This window comes from Anomaloglossus baeobatrachus, chromosome 2 (assembly GCF_048569485.1).
Source record: "Anomaloglossus baeobatrachus isolate aAnoBae1 chromosome 2, aAnoBae1.hap1, whole genome shotgun sequence".
In the NCBI taxonomy this organism is placed as follows: Eukaryota; Metazoa; Chordata; class Amphibia; order Anura; family Aromobatidae; genus Anomaloglossus; species Anomaloglossus baeobatrachus.
Genome location: NC_134354.1, coordinates 707776012 through 707792526, shown reverse-complemented (window position 1 = coordinate 707792526; position 16515 = coordinate 707776012).

The following is a 16515-nucleotide window of genomic DNA, read 5'->3' as shown; positions in this document are numbered from 1 at the left end:
ACCCTTCTTCAGGGCAATGTGGCACATGTGCCTTGTATGGCTCACGTGTTGAACCTGGTTGTCCAGCAATTTTTAAAACACTATCTCGGCATCTGCAGAGGGCAAGGTGTAACGCCTGCCTGGATCGACACACTCAGATGGGCTGTAAAGGATAGGCTAGAGGCAAGCCACTCACCAAGCTGGACACCCAGAACCCTGAAACCTTTTAACCCCTATACAGTGATTTGGAATTACACAGGGCCCAAGTTGATCAATACCTGTGGAAGGCTGCAGTTCCAGAGAATAGTAGTCATGCAGGGTCAAAAACATTAATTGAGGAAGAGGAACAGAATGGGATGGCCAGGACTTAATCAGAAAACAAGCAGAGGTGAAATGCGGATCGGCCAACGAGGTACATAAACAGCAAGCAGGAAAAGTAGTCAGGTAACAAGCACACAAACTCATAAAACTGAACTGGGGGTAACAGTAACAAGAGGTTCATAGCTTTGTCTGGCAGTGGTCTGCAGACAGGAGGGGCCTAAAAAAGGGTGTGGTGTCTTCCCATTGGTTGCAGCTGAATGATGGTACTTCATCTGTGAGATACCCACCACCTACATTCAGCCTGTGGTTCTGTATCTGTCAAAGTAACGCAACCCAGTGGGTGACCATAACCTGCGTCCACCTGCGCCGCAGGCATCGACTCCTTTCCCATCATCAGCACTATGCACGAAAGGAACACGTTGTCACCTGGCGACCGGAGTACAAATTGATTGAGTGGACTACGTTGGTGACTTAACAGCCGTGTGCGGCAATGATGCAAACCTGTCTGCGGCCCTTCGTCAGGGCAATGTGACACACGTGCCTCGTATGGCTCACGTGTTGAATCTGATTCTCCAGCAATTTTTAAAATACCATCCCGGCCTACATGGCCTTGTGCAGCGGGCACGCTGCTATGTGCTCACTTTCATCCTTCGCACCCAGCAGCTAAACAACTTTCATCGCTCCTGAAGTCTTAGGGTCTGGCGGTTAAACGCCGGAAATGCGATGTTCCGACACGCAGGAATTGGAATCTGCACATTTTGCAGCGTCTGTGGCAGCACCGCAGAGCCCTGCTGAAATACGGTATGACGTATACCCTGGGCTAACTTGATCCAGAGGTGGTGCAGATCACGCTGCTGGAGTGGTGTCAGATCAAGGACCTATGCACCCTTCTACACAGTTTACAAATGTCGACGAAGATGTTTAGCACTGGCGATGCCATTCTCACCGTGACAATTCTGGTCATCTACAAGATGGAGCACACTGTAAGCATTATCCGGAGTCAGGTGTTGGTCCAAGAGGAAGGGGAGGAAGTACAGGAAGAGTCATATGCAGAAGGGATAATAAGATGTACAAGGTCCATACGTTGAGCGGCACCTAGGCGGCAGTCATGGTGGGGGATAGGGATTAACAAGGGCGCATAGTATCAGCAAAAATTGTTGAGGAAGGTGCAGGAGCCCATGAAGAAATGGAGGACGAATTTGCGATGGGCATGGAAGACTCAGCAGATGAGTGAGAGATTGCTCACATTTTGGTTGTGCAAGGTTGGGGGGAGAGGGCAGAGGAAGGAGGCATGATTCTCACCTCTCTGCCACCAACAAACCAAGGACTTGGTCCTCCTGGATGCAAAAGACACATGAGCGCCTTCTTGCTGCACTACCTACAACATGACCCTCGGATTGTACGAATTTGAAGTAATGCTAACTACTGGGTTGCCACACTGTTAGATCCTCGGTACAAGACCAAATTTGGCTAAATAATTCCTGACAAATAAAGCTACTGGATAGGGATACACTGTAAGTATATAGGTAAATAGCTAGGTAACCCAGCAAATTTACACACCTAAAATATAACTTTTAATGTGATAAATTAAAAAAGACAAACAATTATAGCGCAGCGGCGCCTAAAAATGTCACTACCTGTGATATCCTATATAGTTCATTAGTAGGAATATTCTTTCACAGAAAGACAATAGTATTAGAACAGCAGCAAAACAATCCCCAATAATAGGTTGCTAGATAGGGAATAATAAGGAACAGTCTCACCCGTCTTCAGGTCACTGTGAACGAATGTTCCTCAGATAATCAGATATAATTACTGTGGAGTTGACCAAAAAGATCCCCTGGTTCCACCAGGTATTCCAAGGATCCCCTCAAATGTAACTCCAAGGTATATAAATAAAGGATTTCTTTCTCTCAACGCGTTTCATTCTATCCTCAGGAGAGCAAAACACAAATCCAAGGGAGTATTCAGTGTCCTTAACACGGGACCGGCATGTCAGCCAAAAAGGTTGTCAGCCAAAAACACAATATCAAGGCATGTCAGCCAAAAACACAATATCACGGCACTATTAAGTGTCCCTCATAGGACCGGCAGGTCAGCCACTGTATTAAATCAAAAATCATCACATCAGTATCGTAAACAAAGAATGCCCGTGTCTCATAACCCAGCCGCAACCAGCGTACTTACCAGGGTCCCGACACATGGCATAGTCTAGTGCTGCGCCACCATTTCAGACGCCGGCACTATTTTAAATAGCAGAGCATTGCCGCTCTGGCGTGTGACATCACATCTGCATCACGGGTGCCCGCCCACTTCCTGTGGGACACCCCGTGCTGAAGCGCACGCATAGCGTTGGGGATGGAGTCCTGGAACGCAGGTCTACTGCGCAAGCGCAGAGAATTCCACTGTATCATAGATAGATATCGCAGTGAGCTATTGAGACCTGCGATCACCATTCAAATATGAATGTTGGCACCGCAAACATTCCAGGTAGGCTGATTTGGGGCACGAATCGGTCCCAAATACAGCATATCCAGATTAGAAACAGCCGTATAGTTCTGGTATCAGGACACTTTCAAAACATACAAACGTAGTGAAGCAAAATAAGGGGAGGGGCAGGGCGGGGGGCCTATATCGAAAGGAAAATCTGGTCAGAAGCCGGTAAAGAGAACTGGGCCCAAAAGGATGGAAATCAAAGGACCACCACCATATATGTAAATAGCCCTACATTATAGTCTACACCTACCTAACATGTGGGGGTCGGCACCCTACAAGAACGGTGAATGGTGCCCCCACTCGGCCGTCGTATAACCCTACTATATCATGCCCTATCACTAGATTACACAAAGGGTGCAAAAGATAATATCTCATTTAGGCCCAGAGGTCTCACCGTCCTGAGCCAGAAAATCCATCTGGTTTCCTGTTTTAGGATCAGGTTGTCCCAGTCTCCTCCTCTTGCAGGTTGTGGTACCAAGTCAATACCTTGGAAAAAGATGGTACTGGGGTCGCCATTGTGTATTTCATTAACGTGTCGTGCAAAAGGGGTATCAGTTATCTTTCTGATGTCTCTCAGATGTTCACCCACTCTGCGTCTGAACTCCCTTTTGGTCTTACCTACATATTCCTTCATGCAAATACACGTGGCTTTGTAGATGACCCCTTTTGATCTGCAATTGATGAAGTGCTTAATCGTGTAGTCTCTACCAGTTAGACTGGATTGGAATTTTTTCCCTATTTTTATGGATCCGCATGCTACACACCCACTACATCTATAGCAACCTTTTATGTTATTTTGGAGCCAAGAGGTATTTTTGGGAGCAAAATGGCTATGAACCAACCTATCTCCTAGGGAACGTGCCTTTTTAAAGGTGATAGTGGGAGAAGATGTCACCAGTGGGGCAATGTCGTCGTCCATCTTTAGAACCGACCAATGTCTGCTGAGGATCCTACGGAGATCCTCTGCACCATTATTGTAGGTAGTGATAAACCGTGTCAAATCCTCCTTTGTGTTATTTCGTGGAACTGGGTTAAGGAGAGTCGTCCTATTTCTCCCATTTGCTTCATGAAAAGCCTGGTTAATGACCTTATCAGGGTAACCTCTCTGCTTGAGTCTGCTATTAAGATCTGCTGCCTGTTTCAAAAAAAGGGGGGTCTCAGAGCAGTTCCTTTTAAGTCTCAAGAACTGGCCTTTTGGGATCCCCTTCTTCTGACTCAGGGGGTGGCCACTCTCCCATCTCAATAGTGAGTTAGTCGCTGTTGGTTTGCGGTGGGTGCTGGTCGTAATTATACCACCCTCCCCTTTTTCAATCAAAACATCTAGGAAAGGGAGTCTCTCACTATTCCATTCAAAAGTGAAGTTCAGGCCAAGTGTGTTAATGTTAAGGGCTTCCACCATCCCCGCCAGTTCAAACTCATTGCCTTTCCACAGCATAAATACGTCGTCTATATATCGACACCAAAGAATTATCTTGTCTGTGGGAATAGGCGAGTCCTCTCCAAAAACCAAAGTCTCCTCCCACCAGCCCAGGGTAAGATTAGCATACGACGGGGCACTGGGGCTCCCCATCGCAGTACCCCTGAGCTGGTGGAAGAAGGTCCCGCCAAATGTGAAGGTATTACATTTCAAACCAAAATCCAATAAGTCCAAGACAAAGTGGTTGTGACCCTCGAACTGTCTGCCTCTACTTTTCAGATAGTAATCAATAGCCCTCAGGCCATCCTCATGTTTTATAGAAGAATAGAGCGACTCAACGTCGATACTGACAAGCAGAGTGTCATCATCCATCATGACTCCCTCCAATTTTTTTAGAAGGTCGGTGGTATCTCTCAGATATGATCCCAAAGACAGAACAAACGGTCTCAGCACCTTATCAACGTAGATTCCCACATTTTGGGTGATGCTCCCGATCCCAGAAACGATGGGCCTACCGCGTAAGGGTTCAAGTCCCTTGTGAATTTTTGGAAGACAGTAAAAAGTAGGGATAATTGGATAAGTGAGTAGCAGAAAGTCAAATTCAGATTTGTCTATAATGTTATTTTCAAACGCCCTATCAAGAATCCCCTGCAATTGATTTAAATAATTACGGGTCGGGTTCCCAGGCAATTTTTCATAATTCTCTGTTTCATTTAGGATGTTCAAGCACAAGTTCTTATATTTGCATACATCCATTAAAACCACGTTACCTCCTTTGTCGGACTCCTTGATAACAATGTCATCATCATTTTCCAGTTCCATCAAACAATCCATTTCAGATTTTGTCAAATTAAATTTACTTCTATGTTTGCTTACAATGGATTCTAGGTCCCTAGTCACTAGGTTACAAAAAATGTCAATAGAGTTAACTTCATTGGTAATGGGTGGCATTTTTTTACTTTTCAGTTTAAGATCAGTAAATGGGCCTTTTCCCTCAAGATTGGGGTCAGAATCTTCCAAGTGAAATAAAAATCTCACATCCTCCAGCATATCCTCAGAAATCCCCATTTCTTTACATGTTTTTTTATTCTCCAATAGAAAGTGCTTTTTCCATCTTAACTTTCTAACAAATAGGTTCAAGTCCTTTACTGCCTCAAACAGATTAAAATCTGTGGTTGGTACAAAGGAAAGTCCTTTGCTAAGGACCGCCATTTTTGGGGCAGACAAGGGTTTTTTGGATAAATTAATTATCTGGTTTGATCTAATAAGGGATTCAGGTTTGCAGGGGTCTTTTTGCTCCGCAAATAGTGGCCCTGATCTAAAAAATGTCCTGAATTATAACCCCCTCTGTTTTGGTATCTACCTCTGCCTCTATTTTTATTTTTACGGTTACGACCACCACCCTCTGTATCTGAGGCCTCAGTGTCTGTAGAGGTCCCTTCTGTATCACTTAGTTTGTTGAACCTATTTATTGGAAAAAAGTAAGCTTTATTATCTCGAAAATCCTGTTTATCTCTTACATAGAATTTGTGCTTTTTTTCTTTTAAGTGGTATTGGTGTTTTTCGATAATATTCTGTAAGGCCGTCTCTTTGGCCGCAAATTCACTCTCACCCGCGAATTTCTTTGTAATCTCAGTTTGTTCTTTCAGTTGGGTGTCTAAGTTAGATAAATTCTTTTTCTCTTCATCAAGTAATAACAACATTAATTTTAAGGAGCATTCAGTTACTTCCTTTTGCCACTTAGTAATAAGTTCAGGATTTTTATAGCGAAAACTGGGGGTTAAAGAGATTCTGAGATTGCGAGGTACGATTTTTTCTTTTAAATAACATTCAAGGGATTGAATCTCCCACCAAGAAGTAATTCTATTTTTGTAAACCTTTGTAAGCTCTCTAAAGGCACCGTTCAAAGATGGCGTATATTTCTTCTGCACAAAAGTCCCTTCTGAAAAGACCTCCCTTGCTTCTGAGGCACAAATACTAGTGTCTAGTCCTGTAGCCAAAAACCAGCCATAACTATATTGAAGACAAATAAAGCTACTGGATAGGGATACACTGTAAGTATACTACATACTACATACTAGACTATGCCATGTGTCGGGACCCTGGTAAGTACGCTGGTTGCGGCTGGGTTATGAGACGCGGGCATTCTTTGTTTACGATACTGATGTGATGATTTTTGATTTAATACAGTGGCTGACCTGCCGGTCCTATGAGGGACACTTAATAGTGCCGTGATATTGTGTCCGGACCTTTTTGGCTGACATGCCGGTCCCGTGTTAAGGACACTGAATACTCCCTTGGATTTGTGTTTTGCTCTCCTGAGGATAGAATGAAACGCGTTGAGAGAAAGAAATCCTTTATTTATATACCTTGGAGTTACATTTGAGGGGATCCTTGGAATACCTGGTGGAACCAGGGGATCTTTTTGGTCAACTCCACAGTACCGTAATTATATCTGATTATCTGAGGAACATTCGTTCACAGTGACCTGAAGACGGGTGAGACTGTTCCTTATTATTCCCTATCTAGCAACCTATTATTGGGGATTGTTTTGCTGCTGTTCTAATACTATTGTCTTTCTGTGAAAGAATATTCCTACTAATGAACTATATAGGATATCACAGGTAGTGACATTTTTAGGCGCCGCTGCGCTATAATTGTTTGTCTTTTTTAATTTATCACATTAAAAGTTATATTTTAGGCGTGTTAATTTGCTGGGTTACCTAGCTATTTACCTAAATAATTCCTGCCATAGAAAGGGACGCATGTATACAGGAGTATCTGCAGAAGGTGGTACGGATTCTTAGATCTGCTTTTATCAGTAAACACCAGTGCTGCACAGAGTGAATCTCAACGCTTTGTCATAGATAGGAGGAAATGGGCTTTTACTTGTCCACATCTGAGGGACCGAGGGCTGGCTGCTGTGCTGAGATGGCATTGAGTACGGTGTCCCTGCAGAGTTGCACTTTTGGTCATATACCAAATGAGTTGAAAAAGGACAAATGCTGGTGGAAAGGGGAACAGGTGTGTTGGAAAGGGGAAAAAAGTTTTTGTCCGTGGGTTTGGTGGTTAAGCAAAAGTAACATTTGATGAAGAAACACCATCTGTTACGGTGGGACTGGCAGATTTGGATAAGGTGGTATATGCTATGTTACCGGTATATAACGAAAATTAATAAGAAAAGAAAGAGAAAGGTATATATCCCCATCAGCAGTCAATGTCCACCGTGCTCCCAGATGGAAAAGGAGAGGTTGGCAACTGGAAGGTTTGGTGGAGGATACAGATCTGTGTGGCTATGAAACTAATAGTTGCCTGAACCGAGTTAGACGCCACTCGGATCTTGGGACTGGGAGCCCTGTTAGCGTCACAGAGTCCACACGCCCACCCAGCCCAGGAACTCCCTGTTAACATCACAGGTGCCATTCAGTACGCTGACCGTGTGCATTGGGGCCACACCTGTGGACAGCAGGCGCATCAGCAGCAGCAGGCCTGTTAATGCCACTGGGCTGCACATGCAGGACTTGTAGGACAGGAGCTGGTCTTAACCGTTCTGCGTTACCAACTGTGGTGGCGGCCTGCATCGACGCCCTATCCCTGCCTACCTCTGGCCTAAAGCCGCAATGGGTTCAACACATGGAGGTGTGGTCTTTCGGAGCATAATAGAAGACTGCGCACCTCCTTGTTGGCTCAAGCCCGTTTTATAACCTCGGTCCTCCCCAAACCAGGGTGGACCACAATGCACCTCCTGGAGACAAAAGCAGAGTGACACGTCATGAGTGGCATAACTAGCGTCCTATTTGGAACCGCAACTTCAATAATGATCTCCTGGCTGCCACGACACAAACACCTCACCAGTAGAGATGAGCGAACCGGTCCCGGTTCGGCTCGAGGCGGTTCGCCGAACGGGGGGTCTGGCTCGAGTTCGGCTCGTCGAACGTTCGACGAACCGAACTCGAGCCCATAGGAAACAATGGCAGGCAATCACAAACACAGTAAAACACCTAGAAAACACCCTCAAAGGTGTCCAAAAGGTGACAAACAACTCACAACACAACACAAACACATGGGAAAGTGACAAGGACATGTACTCATGCGAAAACAAAACAGCTGGACAAGGAAAAAGAGGAGGACACACAGATATAGGCATGGCACGCCCTTCTAAAGTCATGTAAAACACCGCAAGGTGACTCCAAGCGGAGTCTCCCTTTTTTCCAAAAATTGGGCCCCACACACCCACCCCTTCAGTGGCAGCAGTTGTGCCCCAGTTGTACACTTCACAGCTAGATTTGCATCAAGCACATTCAAAAATACGCCATTCTTATCCGTCCCCAGGATGACACCGGGGTAGGTAGCAAAGTCTTTCCTGATCCCAGCTCTGTTCATCTTGGCTTCTTTTAAAAACACAGCAAGCAAGGGTTACTCCAAGCGGAGTCTCCCTTTTTTCCAAAAATTGGGCCACACAGACACCCACCCCATCAGTGGCAGCACTTGGGCCCTAGTTGCAAACAGGATGTTTTGATTTGCATCAAGCACATTCAAAAATACGCTATTCTTAGCCGTCCCCAGGATGACACCGGGGTAGGTAGCAAAGTCTTTCCTGATCCCAGCTCTGTTCATCTTGGCTTCTTTTAAAAACACAGCAAGCAAGGGTTACTCCAAGCGGAGTCTCCCTTTTTTCCAAAAATTGGGCCACACAGACACCCACCCCATCAGTGGCAGCACTTGGGCCCTAGTTGCAAACAGGATGTTTTGATTTGCATCAAGCACATTCAAAAATACGCTATTCTTAGCCGTCCCCAGGATGACACCGGGGTAGGTAGCAAAGTCTTTCCTGATCCCAGCTCTGTTCATCTTGGCTTCTTTTAAAAACACAGCAAGCAAGGGTTACTCCAAGCGGAGTCTCCCTTTTTTCCAAAAATTGGGCCACACAGACACCCACCACATCAGTGGCAGCACTTGGGCCCTAGTTGCAAACAGGATGTTTTGATTTGCATCAAGCACATTCAAAAATACGCTATTCTTAGCCGTCCCCAGGATGACACCGGGGTAGGTAGCAAAGTCTTTCCTAATCCAAGCTCTGTTCATCTTGGCTTCTTTTAAAAACACAGCAAGCAAGGGTTACTCCAAGCGGAGTCTCCCTTTTTTCCAAAAATTGGGCCACACAGACACCCACCCCATCAGTGGCAGCACTTGGGCCCTAGTTGCAAACAGGATGTTTTGATTTGCATCAAGCACATTCAAAAATACGCTATTCTTAGCCGTCCCCAGGATGACACTGGGGTAGGTAGCAAAGTCTTTGCTGACCCATGACTTGTTCATCTTGGCTTCTTTTAAAAACAATGTAAGCAAGGGTTACTCCAAGCGGAGTCTCCCCTTTTTTCCAAAAATTGGGCCCCACACACACCCACCCATTCAGTGGCAGCAGTTGTGCCCCAGTTGTACACTTCACAGCTAGATTTGCATCAAGCACATTCAAAAATACGCCATTCTTATCCGTCCCCAGGATGACACCGGGGTAGGTAGCAAAGTCTTTCCTGATCCCAGCTCTGTTCATCTTGGCTTCTTTTAAAAACACAGCAAGCAAGGGTTACTCCAAGCGGAGTCTCCCTTTTTTCCAAAAATTGGGCCACACAGACACCCACCCCATCAGTGGCAGCACTTGGGCCCTAGTTGCAAACAGGATGTTTTGATTTGCATCAAGCACATTCAAAAATACGCTATTCTTAGCCGTCCCCAGGATGACACCGGGGTAGGTAGCAAAGTCTTTCCTGATCCCAGCTCTGTTCATCTTGGCTTCTTTTAAAAACACAGCAAGCAAGGGTTACTCCAAGCGGAGTCTCCCTTTTTTCCAAAAATTGGGCCACACAGACACCCACCCCATCAGTGGCAGCACTTGGGCCCTAGTTGCAAACAGGATGTTTTGATTTGCATCAAGCACATTCAAAAATACGCTATTCTTATCCGTCCCCAGGATGACACCGGGGTAGGTAGCAAAGTCTTTCCTGATCCCAGCTCTGTTCATCTGGCTTCTTTTAAAAAACACAGCAAGCAAGGGTTACTCCAAGCGGAGTCTCCCTTTTTTCCAAAAATTGGGCCACACAGACACCCACCCCCATCAGTGGCAGCACTTGGGCCCTAGTTGCAAACAGGATGTTTTGATTTGCATCAAGCACATTCAAAAATACGCTATTCTTAGCCGTCCCCAGGATGACACTGGGGTAGGTAGCAAAGTCTTTGCTGACCCATGACTTGTTCATCTTGGCTTCTTTTAAAAACAATGTAAGCAAGGGTTACTCCAAGCGGAGTCTCCCCTTTTTTCCAAAAATTGGGCCCCACACACACCCACCCATTCAGTGGCAGCAGTTGTGCCCCAGTTGTACACTTCACAGCTAGATTTGCATCAAGCACATTCAAAAATACGCCATTCTTATCCGTCCCCAGGATGACACCGGGGTAGGTAGCAAAGTCTTTCCTGATCCCAGCTCTGTTCATCTTGGCTTCTTTTAAAAACACAGCAAGCAAGGGTTACTCCAAGCGGAGTCTCCCTTTTTTCCAAAAATTGGGCCACACAGACACCCACCCCATCAGTGGCAGCACTTGGGCCCTAGTTGCAAACAGGATGTTTTGATTTGCATCAAGCACATTCAAAAATACGCTATTCTTAGCCGTCCCCAGGATGACACCGGGGTAGGTAGCAAAGTCTTTCCTGATCCCAGCTCTGTTCATCTTGGCTTCTTTTAAAAACACAGCAAGCAAGGGTTACTCCAAGCGGAGTCTCCCTTTTTTCCAAAAATTGGGCCACACAGACACCCACCCCATCAGTGGCAGCACTTGGGCCCTAGTTGCAAACAGGATGTTTTGATTTGCATCAAGCACATTCAAAAATACGCTATTCTTAGCCGTCCCCAGGATGACACCGGGGTAGGTAGCAAAGTCTTTCCTGATCCCAGCTCTGTTCATCTTGGCTTCTTTTAAAAACACAGCAAGCAAGGGTTACTCCAAGCGGAGTCTCCCTTTTTTCCAAAAATTGGGCCACACAGACACCCCACCCCATCAGTGGCAGCACTTGGGCCCTAGTTGCAAACAGGATGTTTTGATTTGCATCAAGCACATTCAAAAATACGCTATTCTTAGCCGTCCCCAGGATGACACTGGGGTAGGTAGCAAAGTCTTTGCTGACCCATGACTTGTTCATCTTGGCTTCTTTTAAAAACAATGTAAGCAAGGGTTACTCCAAGCGGAGTCTCCCCTTTTTTCCAAAAATTGGGCCCCACACACACCCACCCATTCAGTGGCAGCAGTTGTGCCCCAGTTGTACACTTCACAGCTAGATTTGCATCAAGCACATTCAAAAATACGCCATTCTTATCCGTCCCCAGGATGACACCGGGGTAGGTAGCAAAGTCTTTCCTGATCCCAGCTCTGTTCATCTTGGCTTCTTTTAAAAACACAGCAAGCAAGGGTTACTCCAAGCGGAGTCTCCCTTTTTTCCAAAAATTGGGCCACACAGACACCCACCCCCATCAGTGGCAGCACTTGGGCCCTAGTTGCAAACAGGATGTTTTGATTTGCATCAAGCACATTCAAAAATACGCTATTCTTAGCCGTCCCCAGGATGACACCGGGGTAGGTAGCAAAGTCTTTCCTGATCCCAGCTCTGTTCATCTTGGCTTCTTTTAAAAACACAGCAAGCAAGGGTTACTCCAAGCGGAGTCTCCCTTTTTTCCAAAAATTGGGCCACACAGACACCCACCCCATCAGTGGCAGCACTTGGGCCCTAGTTGCAAACAGGATGTTTTGATTTGCATCAAGCACATTCAAAAATACGCTATTCTTAGCCGTCCCCAGGATGACACCGGGGTAGGTAGCAAAGTCTTTCCTGATCCCAGCTCTGTTCATCTTGGCTTCTTTTAAAAACACAGCAAGCAAGGGTTACTCCAAGCGGAGTCTCCCTTTTTTCCAAAAATTGGCCACACAGACACCCACCCCATCAGTGGCAGCACTTGGGCCCTAGTTGCAAACAGGATGTTTTGATTTGCATCAAGCACATTCAAAAATACGCTATTCTTATCCGTCCCCAGGATGACACCGGGGTAGGTAGCAAAGTCTTTCCTGATCCCAGCTCTGTTCATCTTGGCTTCTTTTAAAAAACACAGCAAGCAAGGGTTACTCCAAGCGGAGTCTCCCTTTTTTCCAAAAATTGGGCCACACAGACACCCACCCCATCAGTGGCAGCACTTGGGCCCTAGTTGCAAACAGGATGTTTTGATTTGCATCAAGCACATTCAAAAATACGCTATTCTTAGCCGTCCCCAGGATGACACCGGGGTAGGTAGCAAAGTCTTTCCTGATCCCAGCTCTGTTCATCTTGGCTTCTTTTAAAAACACAGCAAGCAAGGGTTACTCCAAGCGGAGTCTCCCTTTTTTCCAAAAATTGGGCCACACAGACACCCACCCCATCAGTGGCAGCACTTGGGCCCTAGTTGCAAACAGGATGTTTTGATTTGCATCAAGCACATTCAAAAATACGCTATTCTTAGCCGTCCCCAGGATGACACCGGGGTAGGTAGCAAAGTCTTTCCTGATCCCAGCTCTGTTCATCTTGGCTTCTTTTAAAAAACACAGCAAGCAAGGGTTACTCCAAGCGGAGTCTCCCTTTTTTCCAAAAATTGGGCCACACAGACACCCACCACATCAGTGGCAGCACTTGGGCCCTAGTTGCAAACAGGATGTTTTGATTTGCATCAAGCACATTCCAAATCCACAAGCATTTACTCTCCCCAGGATGACACAGGGGTAGTAAATTCCTTCTGGATCCATGACTTGTTCATTTTGATGAACGTCAGTCTGTCCACATTGTCACTGGACAGACGCGTGCGCTTATCTGTCAGCACACACCCAGCAGCACTGAATACACGTTCAGAGACAACGCTGGCAGCTGGACACGACAAAATCTCCAAGGCGTAACTGGAGAGCTCTGGCCATTTTTCTATGTTTGAAGCCCAAAAGGAGCAAGGCTCCAGTTGCACAGTCATGGCATCGATGTTCATTTGGAGATACTCCTGTATCATCCTCTCCAGCCGTTGAGTATGTGTCAGACTTGTTGTCTCTGGTGGCCTTGCAAAAGAGGGTCTAAAAAAATTATGAAAAGATTCCATAAAATTGCTGTTACCGGCACCAGAAAAGGTCCTACTGGTACGGGTAGACTGTTGAAGATGACGAGACCGTCCCATGTTTGTCAAGTTACAACTGGGAGATTCACTCCCTGCACCTGCACGGTTGTTTGGTGGAAAAGCCGAGCTAAGATCTAGTAACAGCTTCTGCTGATACTCCTGCATACGTGCGTCCCTTTCTATGGCTGGAATTATGTCACAAAATTTGGACTTGTACCGGGGATCTAATAGTGTGGCAATCCAGTAGTCATCATCACTTCTAATTTTGACAATACGACTGTCATGTTGGAGGTAGTGCAACAAAAAGGCACTCATGTGTCTTGCGCAGCCATGCGGACCAAGTCCATGCTGTGTTTGTGGCATAGAGGTGCTACCCGTTCTTTCTTCCTCTGACATCTGACCCCAACCTCTTTCAACTGAAATTTGACCAAGGTCTCCCTCATCCGCTGAGTCTTCCATGTCCATGGACAGTTCGTCCTCCATTTCTTCATGTTCTCCTGCACCTTGCTCAACATTTCGCCTGCTACTATGCGCCCTTGTCGATCCCTGTCCCCCATGGTCCCATGCCTGCTGCGTTGGTGATGATGAACGTCTGGACCTTCGTGATGTTGTTGTCCCTTGCGCATATGAATCCTCCTGTAGTTCCTCCCCTTCATGTTGTCCCACCCCCTGACTCCGAATAGTGTTTAGCGTGTGCTCCAGCATGTAAATGACTGGAATCGTCATGCTGATAATGGCATTGTCAGAGCTAAACATATTCGTCGCCATGTCGAAACTGTGCAGAAGGGTGCATAGGTCCTTGATCTGAGACCACTCCATCAGGGTGATCTGCCCCACCTCTGCATCTCGTTGGCCCAGGCTATACGTCATGACGTATTGCACCAGGGCTCTGCGGTGCTGCCACAGTCGCTGTAACATGTGGAGAGTTGAATTCCAGCGTGTCGCCACATCGCATTTCAGGCGATGAACCGGCAGGCCGAAAGACTTCTGGAGCGATGCAAGTCGCTCTGCTGCGGCGCTTGAACGGCGGAAGTGAGCTGACAGTTTTCGTGCCCTGTTCAGAAGGCCATCTAGGCCGGGATAGTGTGTTAAAAATTGCTGCACGACAAGGTTCAAACACGTGAGCCATACAAGGTACGTGTGTCACCTTGCCCAGGCGAAGTGCCGCACCCAGGTTTGCAGCATTGTCGCACACGGCCTTACCAGGCTGCAGTTTGAGTGGAGACAACCATTTATTAAACTCGGACCGCAAAGCTGACCACAACTCCTCAGCTGTGTGACTCTTATTACCAAGACATGTCAAGCTAAAGACCGCCTGATGCCGTTGCGCTCTGCTGCCAGCATAGTAATGAGGGGTGCGTGATTCCTTCTGCGCAGTGAGAACGCTGGTGGCCTGACCAGGCAGGCTTGGGGCGGAGGTGGAGGACCCAGATGAGGTGGAGGATGCAGAAGCAGTGGCGGAACTTGGACAGACAGAGGATTGACACACAAGTCGTGGGGACGGCAAGACTTGTGCAGCAGACCCTTCACCATCTATCACCATAGTTACCCAGTGCCCAGTCAGCGACATGTAACGTCCCTGTCCATGCTTACTGGTCCAAGTATCGGTGGTGAAATGCACCCGTTCACACACAGAGTTTCTCAAGGAAGCGGTGATGTTGTGTGCGACATGCTGGTGTAGCGCGGGCACACCTTTCTTAGAGAAGTAGTGGCGACTAGGCATCTGGTACTGGGGCACAGCGACAGACATAAGGTCTCTAAAATCCTGTGTGTCCACTAGGCGGAAAGGCAGCATTTCGGTAGCCAACAGCTTACAGAGGGATAGAGTCAACCTCTTAGCTTTGTCATGGGTCGGAGGAAGTGGCCTTTTATTTGACCACATCTGAGGGACAGAGATCTGGCTGCTGTGTGTAGACGGTGTTGAGTAGGGTGTCCCTTGAAAAATGCAGGTTTGTGAGGAAAGTGCAGGCGGAGACATGATGTTGCCTTCATCCAACGTTGGTGCTATCGATGTCTGAGAGAGCTGTACACACTCACTTGTTTCCCCTTCCAAACCAACTGACGACCTTACAAGCAAACTGCCTGTTGCGGTTACAGTGGTGGAAGTTTTGCGTGGAAAAACAGGTGTGGCAGCTGTCCCCACAGTCCTAGAAGATGAAGAGCGCGCGGATGCAGTGGAAGGGGCGGGCGGTGGATGGTTCGCTCCACTAGGCCGCATTGCAGCACGGTGAGCTTCCCACCGGGACTTATGATATTTAGTCATGTGACGATTCATGGAAGAAGTTGTCAAACTGCTGAGGTTTTGACCTCTACTAACAGAATCATGACAAATGTTACATATCACATGAGTTGGGCGATCTTTTTCGATGTGAAAAAAGGACCAGGCTAGGCAAGGCTTAGAGGCCATGCGACCTGTTGATCCACCCCGAATAATGCTCATAGGCAGAGTGGTGGCTGAGGATGCAGTTGTAGACGTGCTACCAGTGCTCCGACTCTGTCCAGGAAGGCGCAAGGTAACTTCGTCGTCGGTTGCATCCTCCTCCACCGCCTCTGTTGACCTCCTCGAGTGCCTGACTGGGGGTTGACAGTAGGTGGGATCTAGAACGTCATCATCAATTGTTGTGTTTGCACTCCCCTCCCCCTCAGACCGAGCCTCTTCTTGCCCTGAACGAATATTTAAGTTGTCATCCCAATCGGGTATCTGCGTCTCATCTTCATCAGTATGTTCCTCATTGTCTATAACCACAGGTGTTACAGTTTGTGACAAAGGGTCAACATTATGCTCAGAAACTTGGTCCTCACGGCCTGAATCTGAGTCACAAAGGTTCTGGGCATCACTGCAGACCATTTCCTGTTCTGTACTCACTGTAGCTTGGGAGCAGACCTCTGATTCCCAGGCTATAGTGTGACTGAACAGCTCTGCAGACTCAGCCATCTCAGTTCCACCATACTGTGCAGGGCTGATGGAGACTTCAGAGCTGGGAGAAAGCAAGTTTGATTGGGATGACAACTCAGAGGACTGGTGTTTTTTGGATGCGGTACTTGAAGTGGCAGAGAGGGCACTTGTTGGACCACTTGAGATCCATTCAAGCATTTTCCTTTTTTGCCCATCATCTACCTTTGTTCCTG